Consider the following 16,366-nt stretch of genomic DNA (forward strand, 5'->3'; position numbering starts at 1 on the left):
ATATGTTATTACCGAATACTTTTTCCCAGTCAGTGGCTTCCCTTTTTACCCTACTGGAGAAGTTTTTGGATGTGCATAGGGATTTGAGTCTTAGAAGATTCCATTCATCTATGTTATCTTCTCCTGGTTGTAGGTTTTGCAAGACTTATTAATAACCTTTGTTATGCAGATGACACAGCCTTGCTTGCTATAAATGAGGACTTGAAACACTTGCTGCCGAAGATCAATGACTGCAACTTTTAATATGGATAGCATATCAACATCAGGAAAATAAAAATTCTCACCACTGGACCAATAGGTGGCATCATGATGCATGGAAAAAAGTTTGAAACTGTCAACAATTTCATCTTGAATCCACAACCAACACCCTTGGTACCTGCAGTTAGGAAATCAGGAGATGTATTGCACTGGGAAAGTCTATAGTCAGGGACTTTTCCAAATTACTGAGGAGTAATGATACCAATTTGAAGACTAAGGTGCATCTTATTCAGACCATGGTCTTTCTGATCACTTGCTATGCATCTGAGGGCTGAACAATGAATAAGGATGGCAGAAGAAGATGCCTTTGAGCTGTGGTGTTGGAGAAGAGTACTAAATATACCATGGATTGTCAAAAGAACAAACAAATATGTCTTGGAGCAGGTGCAGCCAGAGTGCTTCTTGGAGACAAAGATGAGAAAGCTTCATCTCATGTGCACATCAGGCATAATTTTGGGCATGTTGCTAGGAGAAGTTTTTCCTTAAAGAGGGGCATGCTGGTTGGCAAAGGAGAGGAAGACCTTCAGCCAGATGAATTGACACAGTGACTGCTGCTATGGATTTGAGTGTGTCAGGAAGTGTGGGGATGGCACGGGATAGAACTGGGTTCAGATCGTACTCAGTGTGACAGCACCTAACAACAACACTGTTCTCCTGCATCTTTGCTATTTAGTTATTCTAATATCCCAAGGAACCCACTGACTGAAGCCAGAACAGCAGTGCTGATTTGTATATTCTTTCTTCACTGTCGAGTCTTAACCAACTGAATCTTCACTGAGTTTCCAAGGCTGTAAACTGCACTTCCTCCCTCAGACACACACTGGTGAATTGAATTCAATCCACTAGAGAGATGCAGCTTTGGGGCTAACAGCACAGCTACCTGTGACTCAACAAAAATGACAGCCTACGGATTTCCTGAATTGAAATATCACACTTTATTTTTAATTAAATATCACACTTTAAAATGTGAGTAAGGCATGCTTAAAATGGTTACACTGACCTGACAAATTTCCAGTCACCTGATACTGTCCAGAGCTCGATGGAGCTTATTCATATTTCTGACTGGGAGTGCTCGCAACTGCCAAGCGATTTTCACGTCTTTGGTAGGTGCAGCTTGGATTCCTGTGTGAAAGATGAAATGTAGAACAGAAATAGAACATTGGCCTGTGAACCATCTCACTTAATAGCAGTTATTACCTATAAGTACTATAGCTGTGGCTACACAAAGTAGCTTGCAGAAGCAATGAACTGTGACCTCACCAGCCATGTGTAGAGAAATATTTTTGGCATACATGTGACATACATGATTACCAAATACAAATCATGCATAAATGGCCCAAAGGTCTTGCTTATAAGTTAAAATTATCATTGTAAACAAACTTTAAAAAAAAAAAAGACAAAATCATTGCCGTTGAGTTGGACTCAGCTGACTCATCAGGTTTCCGAGCAGTAAATCAGTGCTGGAGATTGATTGCCCATCTCACCCTCGGAGCTGCTCGTGCATTTGAACCGCCACAGAGGCTTGGCCTTTGTGTTAGCAGAGCAGCTCCCTACAGACTATGCCACCAAAGATCCCTGAACCAAAACCAGTGACAGAAAAAGAGGAGTTTTGTGGGGTTTTTTTGGGGGGAGTCATGTAAATGTAATATTTTCCATTCAAGTTTGGGTTTATTATGGCAAAAACTTTGAGTTGTTTTGTTTCATTTTAGGGGTTTTTATTTCAGTCTGGTTTGGATCCCTGATTTGGTTTTTGGGGTTTTGACAGTTCAAGTTGGGCTGTAGAAGAAGTAAAGGTATAAGTTGGTTCTGACTCAACGGCAATGAGGAAGTGAATGAGTAGAGAGAGAAGGCGAAGCTTCCTTGTGGGAGGCTAGCTTGAACCACAGATGAAAAAATATATCTAAGGAAAGTGATCAATAGGAGATGTGAGAGAAGGTAATGACTAGGAGAAGTGACTGTTTTGACCTGGTTACTTTTTGGGGTAAGGAACAGGCAAGTGAGAAATAGGGAAGCTAAGAAGAGAAAGAGGGAATTGAGCTAGAAAGGGACGGCTATGGGGGAAATGCGTTAACTGCACTCTATGGTACTCTTTTGTGTTGTTTGTTTTTTTCAAGTTTCATATATTTATTATTCAGTGTAAATGCTAACATACATTGATGTGATTCCATGCATTTAGAGAAGAAACATATGCTGATTAAGTGGGAAATTGTGTGGATGGCTTCCGGAAGACCTTCATTCTAAGCGGTTTTATAGAAAAAGAGTTTAATTTAGAAGTCAGAACCTTCTTTCTGCAGCTTGCTGTAATCCACATTCACTGAGGAGAACTTGTACTGATCATTGAGGCCTCATTTGTTCCAGGGCTCTTGCTGTCCCCACAGACATCTGGATTAAATAATGCCAGAAGCATGTCATTCAGTGCTGCTCTGGTACCTCCAGCTCCAGTGAACACCAACAGCAGGATCAAGCTTGGGGGCTTCTTGACTAAGGTTCTGGTGGAACATGTTTTCAGCAAAGCTCTTACGTGTGGAAGGAGTTAACAGGCCAAGGAACTAGCACTCTCTAAGGTACTTGAAAAGACAAAGACAAAGAATAGCATTCCTGTGGAATTACTTACCCCCCGACTTTTTATTGCAATTTAGCTGGAGGTTTAGAGTGCAAGATGTTTTTCTGTTTAACAATTCATAGATTGTGTTTTGTGACATTGACTGCAATTCCCAATGTACAGCTATTTCCTCTGCATTCACTGCTTCCAGTCTCTTAACCTTATTCAATTTCCAGGAAAGTGCTGCCCTTTGCTGTAAGGAGTGTGTCCCTTCCTGTTGTTATTGCTCTCCTTATAGACCCGTCTATTTTAAAGGTTGAAATAACAAGGTCCAGCTCCAAGCCTACACATGATGTCTTGATTAATACTGATTCTAGTCAGGCATTAGGGACAAGGAAGGTATCCTACTTTCAGACATAACCTAGCAAAGCATCTAAGTATGAAAGAAGAAAAAAATACTTTACTCTTTCTTTTGCCACCTCACATGTCTGCACATTGGCTGCCTTTATAGGACCATCTCTCTTTAGCAAATTCAGCTTCTGTCTTTAATATGATGAATCTTCTACCTTCATACTGCAAAAGGAGAACTATTTTTAAATTTGTGTGAACAATCAACCACATGGGGGGTAAGTAGAAAACAAGTAAAATAATTTAAACATGAATGACTTCAAAGCACAACGCTTTAGTAACTATTAGAATCTGTTTATTATAGCCCTTTTATCATAAACCTTGGCCAAAGTCATTCAAGTTTATCACCAAAGGATTCTTACTATTGTGTAAAAATTAATTTACTGTGTAAAATTAATTTAATTTACTACTGTGTTTGAAAGCAAACAAAAACCAACACAAGTACAATCTCTTAATCTGGAATCACTACCTGCTTTACAATTGTTAGACTCTGCAAAAATCCAAAGGCACTAACGGATAGCCAACCCAGCCAGTGCTACCCTGAGTGAAGAGAAGCCACATCTGATCTACGATGGATTAAAATCTCACTCCTGAAGGTTCCAAGCAGTAACAGGAACAGCCATTGAACAAAATTATTTTTCCTTAAAAAAATGTTATTATTGGTTTGCATACAGTCATTCACATACGTTGTGTTTCATTCATGTATATTTTATACAATCATTCATGTACATTATGTTTCATTCATGTACAATGTGTTTTATACAATAATTCATATGCTTTATGTTTTACATATTAATTGCATTGATCTATGCCTTTTATCATTATGTCTCTGCAAGTCTCCATTACATCTTTCCTATTACTTCACACTCCCCCAAACTGCCCACTAACTTCTGCTATCCTAATGGCTGCCACTCCCTAAAGAATTAAACAAATTCTTTGTAAAATAAGACACAACACAGATCACATAGAGAACATTACGTTGAGTGAAATAACTCAGTCACAAAAGGACCAATACTGCTGCTACTGTGAACATAGGAAGATGTATAAGCAAGACACATGTATAAATGTTCAAAGGAGGAATGAGAAGGGAGAAGGAAGTAGAATTCTTTTGACAGTGGGATGATACTTTTCACAAATTCCTAATCAGAAAGCAAGCTATAGGGATCAGCTATAGCCCATGGATTGCTGTTAAAGGGAAAGTTTCAAAATGGAAGCACTCATGTTAAGATTTAAGAAAAGACAGAGTCAGCTTGCATTCCCAGGGAACAGAAGGTTAGATGTTAACAATCTGGTTTTCGAAAGAATATGTTTATAGTTCTGGTGCCTTTCATCTAGGGAGCATGTCAGCCCCTCCTAATCAGATGGCTAACCATTAACTATTAAGGGCCTTCAAAGCTGAAGCTGATTTCATCTGTAATAAGTCATTAACATCCCACTTTTCCTTTGCCCTCCTGTAGCAAAATCACCCACTTTGCTTTCTAGTTTTGCTTAACCTTGCTCGGCCTGACCTGATGCCTACTGCTCCTCGATATCATTCCCTTTTCTTTCACTCTCAGGCAGGATAGCTTTCTTATGACCAGTTTGAGTCTTGATGCAAGGAAATAAGAGAATTATCACTTTGAGCAAGTTCTTCACTATTTCCCAAACTTGATCTTCTCATCTGTAAAACGGGGATCACAACATCCACTTCCAGTGTGATTATGAAGATTGGTTGTGGTAGTGTTAAGGCAATGCCAAAGTGTTATTGAAAGATATCCAATAGTGCATTAAAATGGAGCTCTCCCAGCTTCAAGGGAGGGTCCAAGACAATAGGTGCTAAAAGCAAATACATTTAAAAACAAGGTCCTTCACATGCATTAAGAGCTGCAGAAACAGGAATCAGAAGATCTGCAACCCTTTGTCCCTCATCCACTTAAAGGATAACATTGTTTGAAGTTAAGAAGAACATTTAGCAATTTTAGGAGCATTGTCAGGGTTCATTGTCCCTACTCTTACCAAGGATGTTAGAAAAAGATGCTTCACTGTATCATAAATCCTGGAAATGTCCCAAAGTGGCTACCCTTATGCTAAGCCAACTGGATTCTTTTTTAAATTTTTTTATTTTTTGCTAACTGGATTCTTATTAGACTTGTTTTCCTAGGTTTTTTTCCTCCACGGAATGAATCCAAGCTGACCATTCCCCTTATTGTTTGTAACCATGCTTGCAGAATGAGATACAAACAAGCAGGTGACAATTGTCACCTTAAATTAATCATTGTGTATTGTTAGCACAGACTAGGAATCAGGATTGGTCATCCACTTCCAAAATAATAGACCTTCTGAAAAGTCTACGAACAACAAAAGAACACAGGTCCTATAGCATTAGAAAAGTAGAACCTGGAAGGGAAGTCACTAAAGAAAGAATGAAGAGAAACAACTGCAAACCACCATTAATAACTGAGATGTAAAAAAAAATCTGGGATGTGGATATACAAAACCTGAATGTAGGACAACTGGAAATTGTAAAACATGAAATGGAACGCATGAAGATCGATGTTCATAAGCATTAGTGAACTGAGATGGACTGGCACGGGCCACTTTGAATCAAACAGTCATATGATCTATTACACCAGGAATGAAAAACTAAGGAAGAATGTTGCTGCATCCATAATTAAAAAGACAATTCTAAGATCTATTGTAAAGTGCAATGTTATGGGTGATTGAATACTATCTAGATGCATTTAAGGAAGACCTTTTATATAACTATTAGTCAAATATATGCACCAACAACTAAAGCCAAAGAGGAGGAAATCGAGCATTTCTACCAACTTTTGCAGTACAAAATTGACCACACATGCAACCAAGATGTATATACAAATATTGGTGACTAAAATGCAAAAGTTGGAAACAATGAGGAACAAATGGTAGTAGTCAGAAAGTACAGTTCTGGTGACAGAAATGAGGCTAGAAATCAAATTATTGAAATTTATATGTTCAATGATTCATTCATAGCAAATACCCTTTTTAAAAATACACAAAAGGTAACTTTATATATGGACTGCACAGAAATCAGATTGGTTATATCTGTGGAAAGAATCACTGGAGAAGCTCAATATCAGTAATTAAAACCAGGACAGGTGCTGATTGTAGGACAGATAATCAACTATTCATGTGCAAGTTCAAATTGAAGCTGAAGAAAATGAAAAATACACAAGAACCGAATTATGACCTGAGTCTCTCTGACCTGAATTTAAAAATAATTTCAACAGTTTTGAGACATTGAACACTACTGATTAAAGACCAGATAAGTTATGGGATGATATCAAGGATATCATCCATGAAGAGAGCAAAACGTCATTACAAAGACAGAGGAGAAAGAGAAAACCAAAATAAATGTCAGAAGAGACTATTAAAATTGCACTAGAGCATCAATAAGCCAAAATAAAGGGAAGAGATGTCAGAGTAAAAGAACTGAACAGAGATTTCAAAGAGCAGCTTGAGAAGACAAAGTAAAATATTATAATGAAATATGCAAAGTCAGAATAAAAAGAGAAAACTCACTTAGCATTTCTCAAGCTAAAAGAACTGAAAAACAAATTCAAATCTTGAGTTGCAATACTGAGAGATGCTATAGGAAAATTTTTGAATAATCCAAGAAACATCAAAAAGAGAAGAAATACACAGTCACTGTACTAAGAAGAAGTGGCCAACACGGGAAAAATTTTAGGAAGTATCATATGAACAAAAGCTAATGAAAGAGGTTCAAATTGTGTTGAAGGCAGCAAGCAAAATATTGCTGAAGATCCTCCAAAAACCCAGCTAGTATAGTACACTGAAAGGGAACTTCCAGGAGTTCAACCAGGGTTTACAAGAGGTTACGGAACCAGGGATATCATAGCTGATGTCAGATGGATCCTGGCTGAAAGCAGAGAATAACAGAAGAATATCTATATGTATTTTATTGACTATGCAAAGGCATTTAACTTTGTGTGGATCATAACGAACTATGGCTTACAATGTTAGGTGACATTTAGTTGATTAAGACCCTTGAAAGCAACGATGACATACTACATACTTCATTCTACATACTTAGAGCATGACAGAGCAAACAGAACAGGGGAAAAGAAAAAAGAACAGGAATATGGTGTGTGCCAACAAACCACCCAGCTAAGAAATGGAAGGTAATCATTTCTGCAAGGACTTCAACATGACCTGGTATTTAGCACTAGGTGCTCGACATGGGTCAGGTCTTCCATCCTCTCCTTGTGTTCAACTATTGATTAAAGCTATTTGTAATTACCATTTATAGCCATGTTAGTAGTACATGTTAGTAGCCATCAATCACTCCCAGAGTCTATCTTCTTTGTCCTAATGACCCACCATCAAGGTCTCCTCCCTGTTCCTGAACCCTGGCAGGAGGCAAACAAGAGAAGATCAAATCAGATGCAGGTAACACAGAGGATAAGGTCTTGATAGAATTACTTTTAAGCTAAACATTCCTTTGCATACATAAACCCCTTTTAAAAATTGTATTTTATATTGGTTTAATTACAAAGTTGATACACATTGTTTTTCACACTGGATCTTTCCCTTTTCTTTTACCCTCCCTTTTTATTTCTTAAAAAAAAAGAAAGAAGAAGAAGACATAGGAATCCAGAATTAAGGTTGCATAGAGAAGTGTACACGGAGTGGGGGTTGGGGGAAAGGGATGGGGAATTGTATACCAATGAAGGAATTTTTTTTTCTCTTTTTCTTTTCAGAGAGGGGAGCGAACTGGTGGGGAGGGAGAAAAGTGCGGCAATGAATTAATGGAAATCCCAAATCTCTGTAAAAGTTTATTAAAATTAATTTTTTTAAAAAAAATTTGTCCATTGTAAAAATAAAATCATCTTAAAATTGGCCATCAAAAAAAAGGAGAGCACAAAATTTATTTTAAAGCATTAAAGAGTAATCTGGCAATAAAAAGGGGCTTATTCGGGGAGCTCTGGTGGCCTAGTGGCAAGGAGCTGCAACTACAATCCCAGAGGCACACGGTTCGAATCCACCAGATGCTCTGCGGGGAAAAGGAGGGACAATCTCCTCCTGTACCAGTCAGATCTGATTTGACGGTACACACACAAAAGTTTTAAAAAAAAAAGGGGGGGGGCTTATTCATAATGATTTTATTATCAAGTCATTGAAAATTCTACCATAGCTAGTACAAATTTTTGTTTCTAGACATTCTTTGTAAGCTATTTCTTGCTTTCCCTTGTTTAATTTGTGAAATTCTAGGTTTACTCAGTATTTAACCAAGAAATAGTTATTTCTCTAGCATAACATGTTAGGTTTCTCTTACACTTTCCTATTATAATATTCCATTTCTCTGAATCCATGATACCATCTGTTTTAAGACTCATTCTCATTTCAGAGACGTTATAACGTGAAATAAAGATTATCTCTTAGAATCACTAAAATACAGTTGGCCCTATTACATTCTGACCCATGATCCTAACTGATTTAGTTAACAGGGCCACTCAAAGTCCGATATGTGGTAGTCTCTTCATCCCAGGTGAACAAATGTTTAGAACCAGGCCCTTCTTTTCCAGTTAACCTTCTGCCCAGCACCCTCTTTTATGGTACATCAGTAAATGCACAGCACATTAGTTTTCTCATGCTCAGAACTACTTTCCTCACAACAAAGAATTACACAGGCACTAGCTATTTACAAATTAGGCAACCCTGGTACACAGAATTGATACAGAGTCCATGTCACACATGCTTTCCATTGGCTCAAGGGCAATCTGAGTTAACATTTCACAGACCTAATGATTTCCAAGTGGAAAGTAGGGTAAGTGTGGGTATACGGAGGAACAACCTAGGTTCTTGGAAATCTTAGTCTGTGCCACTCTGTTCTAAAGTTATAAAATTAAAATCACCAAAGATAGTTCATTATTTGCTATTTTTTTCCCACATTTGTTAAACACTTGCTCTAGGTCAGACATACAGGTTTGGGTCTGGAAAGCCAAGAATGGAAAGATATGGTCATTTGCCCTAAGGGATAGAAAGAAATGATATGATATATATTCTTTCCCCCTTGGTTATATTTTGTGGTTTACCAGCAGTCTAGGTTCCCATGCAACAATTTCTGCCCAACTTATTTAATGAAGCTGATCATATTATTCACAATGTGTGTACATGCTCATTATTTCCATTCTGGTTATACTGTTTCCATTAATCTCGTTTCCCTATATCCTCACATTCTCATCTTTACCTAAAGACATTGTTTTAATCAAACAACACAAGTAAATAAACCAATAATCATAGGATGATATACTTTGTAGAAAAAGCTTCACTGGAATCAAGGGATATTTATTAGGGCAAGCTTAGAGTAACTGATATTTGACCTCAAGGAGAGTCAACTCGTTTATTAATTGAAAGAAAATCCAGGTAGAAAGAGAATTTGTTAATAAGGTCAAGAGTTTTGGAAAGCTGATAAATTGTCATGGGTAGAATGAAGGGTGTGTTTTGGGGAGGAGCAGGAAATTTGGGGTCGGATAGGCAGTAAACATCAGGTCAGGGTAGGCTTTGTTGCCAAGTGAAGAAATCTGGACTTTACTGAGGTGGATGGGGAACCATTAAAGTGGATGTTGACTTTGTGATCTCAAATAGATGATTGTTTAAAGGAGTCCAGTACTTATGGGTGTGAGTCACTATTTCTGAGCCAATATTTCCATTTTTTTAATTGGGCAACAGGTGGTGCCATTTCCCCAAGGTACAGAGTCCAGGAAGAGGCAGACTATGGGGATCCAAACAAGAGTGTGCAAAATGGCAACTCAACCTGTTGTTGTTGTTTGATGCCATCGAGTCGTAGATGACTTATAGCAACCCTATGAACGAACAGCCTGAGCACTGTTCGTACATAGAATTTCCAGAGGCAAGCCATTTCAGAAGTGCATGCTGCTCCTGCTTCCAGGCTTGATTTAGTCGGGAAGCTCCAGCCAACACTGTTCACCATGGGTACCCATTACCACGATTGGTACATCACTGTCACAGTCTTCAGGATCACAGCAACCACGAGTTACCTCTGTACAGCAACACACAGACCAGTGCTATACCACCTAGAAGAATGTTTGACAGGAAAACAATTTAAACCTGGCTTAATGCCACCTCCTTGTTCAAACCCTAGGCCCAGGCTGGCTAGCCTCGCTCCTGGGGACAGAGCAAACCTGCACGTAACAAACACATGCCCGGAAAAGTAGTCGACTCCAAAAGCTTGCCACGATTCCTGCGCTCACATCACCATGCTCCTTTTGGCAAGGAGAACTTCCCAAGACCCTGGGAGGAGCCAACCAGGGCAGATAATAAAAATAAACACAGAGAGGATGTGTATAGCTCTTGACAGTTTTTAGAAAGCTTTTCTTGGTAAGGGTGAAGTGCTTGGAGCAGACATTTAGGGACAGATGAGGGGACTGTCCCTGGAGATAAGGAGCATTGAGAGCCATATTCACTGAGAATGTTGAAAATCCAGTGTTATCCTTCACTGAAGACAAAATTATCTATCTTATCTAATATTTGGCACTCTGGTGGCTTAGCGGTAAGAAATTGCACTGCCAATTGAAAGGTATGCAGTTCAAATCCACGAGGGAAAAAACAGACAATCTCTTCCCATGTGATTTACAGCCTCTGAAAACCCACTGGAGGGTCAGCTATGGGTCGGTTCTGACTTGATGGTACAAAATAACCGGATAGAGATAGAGTGCATTCAAACCATGTACCTATGAACTCCTTACCTCTAGACCAACAGAGCTAATCTATCTCTATATAATCTATATATATCTTGTACAGGACTAACTGAGAGAAGCAACTGATTGAAAAGGAAACTTCTAAAATAAAAAATAAAAAAAAGAAAAGGAAACTTCTATTTTCATTGAAATAAGGAAAAATATGATACAAACCACGAAGAATGGCTGCACGTGAAGTAAATTATGATTAAAAAATGTGTGTGTGTGTGTGTGTGTGTGTGTGTGTGTGTGTGACAGAGACAGAGAGAAAGAGGGGAGAGAGACGTTGATTTCAGCATTCCCTAAAGGTGTCATGGCCCTGAATCAGATATCCCATGATCTGTGAATAGACTGGCAAGATCTAACTATGAGTGGGCCAGAGATGGCCAGTGCTCCATATTACCTTTTCGTCATAATTTTGTTGTTAGGTGCAGTTGGGTCAGTTCTAACTTAAAGCAACACTTGGAACCCTGCCCAGTCTTTTGCTGTCCTTGCAATTCCCGCTGTGCTAGAGCCTATCATTGCAGCCATTGTGTTAATCCATCTCCTTGAGACTGAGTTTTCAAAGCTGCCTTCCTAGCCCATCAGTTCTGACTTTTACCACATGACTGCCTGGGGCTCTGCTAACACTGTGAATGAGATGAACAGTACCTTTTTGGGTGGAAACATGGAAATAAAGTGTGCTAATGATGAAATTGGTTAGTGTTGTCATCCCAACCAAACTTAAACTGAGCAGGTTTAGAGGCAGAAGATGAGAATCTTGCTACTAGCAGCAGAGAAGAGGGGAATGCAGCAAACATGGCCTTTGGAACTAAAGATTCTTGTATGATCCAGAGACCAACGCTGATGGAGACACTGCTACAGCAGTGGAGAACAAGTAGCCAATGCAAAGCAGAGTCTCAATCCAATGTAAGGTAAATTTCCCTGGAATATGACCAACATCACCCTTATCTTACAGGAGATAAAAATATAGAGACATAACCAGAGGGAGAGTGATCTGCTGTCACAAAAAAGAAAAGCCAAGGGCAGAATACATTCTTTGGATCCACAGTCCAAAGTCCACTGGAAACCTAAGACCAGGAGACACAAAGGGGTAAGGCTTCTAAAGCCAGCATTCTGAATTCAAACTTCGAGTTCCCTAACCTATGAAAGAATAAAACTCCACTTGTTAAAGTTTGTGGTATTATAGCAGCTCTAATATGACTAAGACAGAATGATAGAACTAACAGACTCCCTATAGACAATGATTTACTAGGGATCTAAAGGGGAGAGAAATGTAGATTACATCAAGTGACAGTGTCAGAGGGCATGACATCGATTGTAAAATTTTTATGCAGCATTTCCTCAGAGATGTATTGGGTATGTGTTTGTTTTCTTCTTAAAATCCCTGTTGTTGTTATTGTTATGTGCCATCGAGTCGCTTGTGACTCATGGCGACCCTATGTACAACAGCCCTAAACTCTGCTCTGTCCTGTGCCAATCACACTGTCTCAGACACAGCCATCCCGATTACCCTAGTCACTGAATCAATCCACCTCGTAGAGCGCCTTCCTCTCCTGCACTGTCCCTACACCCTCCCAAGCATTATGTCCCTCTCGAAGGACCGGTCCCTCCTTAAAACATATCCAAATTATGTTAGATGAAGGCTCAGAATCCTTGCCTCCAAGGAGCCACCCAGTTTAACGCTCTCCAGGATGAATCTGTTTGTTTTCGTAGCAGTCCATGGTACCCTCAATACTCTTCTCAAGCACCACAGATCAAAGGAATCAATTCTCCTCTATCCTCCTTAGTCATTGTCCAACTCTCTGATGCATAACAAGTGATAGCAAAGACCATGGCCTATATCAGACACATCTTTAGTCTCCAGAGAGACATCATTGCTCTTCAGAACTTTGGAAAGGTCCCTAACAGCACACTTTCCCATTGCAATACCTCTTTTAATTTCTTGGCTACTGGTGCCAAGAGTGTTGACAGTGGAGCTAAGCAAACTAAAGCTATGAACAATGTCAATCTCTTCACCATCCATCCTGATACTAATAAATGATCCAGTGGTGAGAAATTTTGTCTTTTTGACATTGAGCCTCAATCCATACTGAAGGCTACAGTCCTTGACCCTCTGCAGCAAGCGCTTCAGGTTCTCCTCAGTTTCAGCAAGCAGAGTTGTGTCATCTGCATAACACAGATTGTTGATAGATCGTCCACCAATCCTGAACCCACATTTCTCCTCATAGAGCCCAGATAATCTGTTCTGCATTCAGGTTGAAAAGTTATGGAGACAAGAAACATCCCTGGTGTATGCCCTTCCCAATTTTGAACAATGCAGTGTTTCCTTGCTTTGTTCTGATGATTGCCTCTTATGTCTCTCAACATACCTATAAGGTTAGAACTAAGCGAATTAAATGTTCTTCATTAAAAAATGCACTCCTGGCAGTATTGTCATTATTGTTCAAGTACAATGATACTTCAAGTCACATCACATGGCTTTTTCTGTACTATTAACCTGGGATGTTGTTATTTTTTGCTGCTATAGTGTTGAGCAAGAGCCTATGGTGATGAAGGAAGAAGTTCAAGCTGCTTTGAAGGAAATAGTCAAAAATAAGGCCCCAGGAATAGATGGTATACCAATTGACATATTTCAGCTAACAGATGCTGCCCTGGATGTGCTCACCAAGTTGTGCCAATAAATCTGGAGAGAAACCACTTGGCCAACTGACTGGAAGAGATCTATGTTTGTTCCCAACCCAAAGAAGGGCAACCCAACTAAGTGCGGAAACTACAGAACAATATCATTGATTTCACACACAAGCAAGATTCTACTGAAGATTATCCAAAAACGACTGGAACAGCACATCAGCAGAGAACTGCCAGAAGTCCAGGCTGGGTTTAGAAGGGGTTGTGGTACTAGGGATATTGTAGCTGATGTTAGGTGGATCTTAGCTGAAGGCAGGGAATACCAGAAGAATGTCTATCTGTGTTTCATTGATTATGCAAAGGCGTTTGACTGTGTGGATCATAACAAACTGTGGCTGACTCTGAGAAGAATGGGAATCCCAGAACATTTAATCGTGCTAATGAGAAACCTATACTTGGACCAAGAGGCAGTCGTCAGAACAGAGCAGGGTAACACTGCATGGTTCAAAATTGGGCGGGGTGTACGCCAGGATGTTGCCTATCTCCATACCTTTTCAACCTGTATGCAGAGCAGATTCTCCGAGAGGCTGAGGTCTATGAGGAGGAGTGTGGCGTCAGGATTGGTGGAAGATCTATTAACAATCTGCGTTATGCAGATGACACAATCCTGCTTGCTGAAACTGAGGAGGACCTCATGCACTTGCTGCAAAGGGTCAAGGACTGCAGCCTTCAGTATGGACTGAGGCTCAATGTCAAGAAGACAAAGATTCTCACCACTGGACCAATTGGCAGCGTCAGGATGGATGGCGAAGAGATTGAGATTGTTCACAGCTTGAGTTTGCTCGGCTCCACGGTCAACACTCTTGGCACCAGCAGCCAGGAAATCAAAAGACTTATTGCGATGGGAAAGTCTGCTGTTAGGGACCTCTCCAAAGTACTCAAGAGCAACGGTGTCTCTCTGGAGACTAAGGTACGCCTGATACAGGCCATGGTCTTTGCAATTACTTGTTATGCATCAGAGAGTTGGACAATGACTAGGGAGGATAGAAGGAGAATTGATGCCTTTGAGCTGTGGTGCTGGAGAAGAGTATGGAATGTACCATGGGCTGCCAAGGAAAACAGATTCATCCTAGAGAGGGTTAAACCAGGCTACTCCTTCGAGGCAAGGATTCTGGGGCTTCGTCTAACATACTTTGGACATGCTGTAAGGAGAGACAGGTCCTTGGAGAGGAACATCATGCTTGGTAGGGTGGAGGGACAGCGCAGGAGGGGAAGATCCTCTATGAAGTGGATTGATTCAGTGACTTGGGTAATTGGGATGTGTCAGAGGCAATGTGATTGGCACAGGATAGAGTAGGGTTTAGGGCTGTTGTACACAGGGTCGCTATGAGTCACAAAGGACTCGATGGCACACAACAACAATAGTGTTTCAGATCTCTTCCAGTTAGTTGGCCAAGTGGTTGTCCTCCAGATTCCTTGGCACAATGTGGTGAGCACATATAGGGCAGCATGTTCGTTGAAATATATCAATTGGTATACTGTCAATTCCTGGGGCCTTATTTTTTGTCAGTTCTTTCAGAGAAGCTTGAACTTCTTCCTCTATCACCGCAGGCTCTTGCTTATACTTTGTTTCATGATATTCTTCTGTGCCCGCCAATTCCTTTGGGTATAATGACTCTGTATACTCTTTCCATCTTCTTTTAATTCTTCCTGGATCATTTACTATTCTGCAGAAAGCATCCTTAAGTATTGCAATTTGAGGCTTGAATTTGTTTAGTTCCTTGAGTTTAAGAAATGCTGAGTTTCACTCCTTTGATTTTCTGACTCCAGCTCTTTGCACATTTCATCATTACAATACTTTATTTTATCTTCCCTCACTGCCCTTTGAATTCTTTTGTTCAGCTTCTTAATTATGTCTTGATTTCTTCCCTTTGCTTTGGCTTCTTGGTGCGCAAGTGCAATATTCAGAGTCTCTTCTGATATCCATTTTGGTCTTTTCTTCCTCCTTTGTCTTTGTAATGACCTTTTTTTAAATGTACATACATCTTTATTGTTGTGTTATTCACAATAGCATCGGGATGGTAGCAACCCAAGTGTCCGTCAACAAACCAATGGATAGAAAAACTCTGGTACAGACACTCACTGAATAAATGAACTCATAAAACATTACACAACATGGGAGAGCCTGGTGGACATTAATCTATGTTTTTATCTAAGCCACAAAAGGAGAAATATTGCATAACACTGCTATTATAAAATAGGACATGGGGGTGTTGGGGAGAGAATGGGAAAATACTGTATAGATAATGAACAGTGCATTAAAACAAATGGGAGGGAGATCCAAGATGGTGTCAGAGGCAGAGACAGCGTGGTGAGCTGCGGGAGCAGCGAACCACTTAAAGCAGGGCCATTATGGCCTTCCACAGACTTTGGCTTATTGATAATTGAACACTTAAACAGTTGATGACTGGCCCTCAGTGAAGATCGAGGCTCAACAACAGGAATTCAAGGATTCCCAAGGAGAAATGGGTGAATCTTGTGGCTCCCAAACCCCCTCCCCCCCGCAGAGCCCGCGCCGCACCACACAGCCACTGCAACTCCATGAGGCTTCCACAGCCCAAACAAACGGATTCCCTCACCCAGGATGGCTGCTGGGCACTGGTCCTCCTCAAGACTGGTACAGCGAAGCCACCACACTGCCACAAGGTGAATTTGTTCTGGAGAGAATTATGGAGCCAGGATGGTGGCTGTGGGGGAAGCAGGCACCCACCGGCCGCCCGCACAAGAG

This window comes from Elephantulus edwardii, unplaced genomic scaffold (genome assembly GCF_000299155.1).
Source record: "Elephantulus edwardii isolate Elephantulus edwardi_28Jun2011 unplaced genomic scaffold, EleEdw1.0 scaffold00006, whole genome shotgun sequence".
Taxonomy (NCBI): Eukaryota; Metazoa; Chordata; class Mammalia; order Macroscelidea; family Macroscelididae; genus Elephantulus; species Elephantulus edwardii.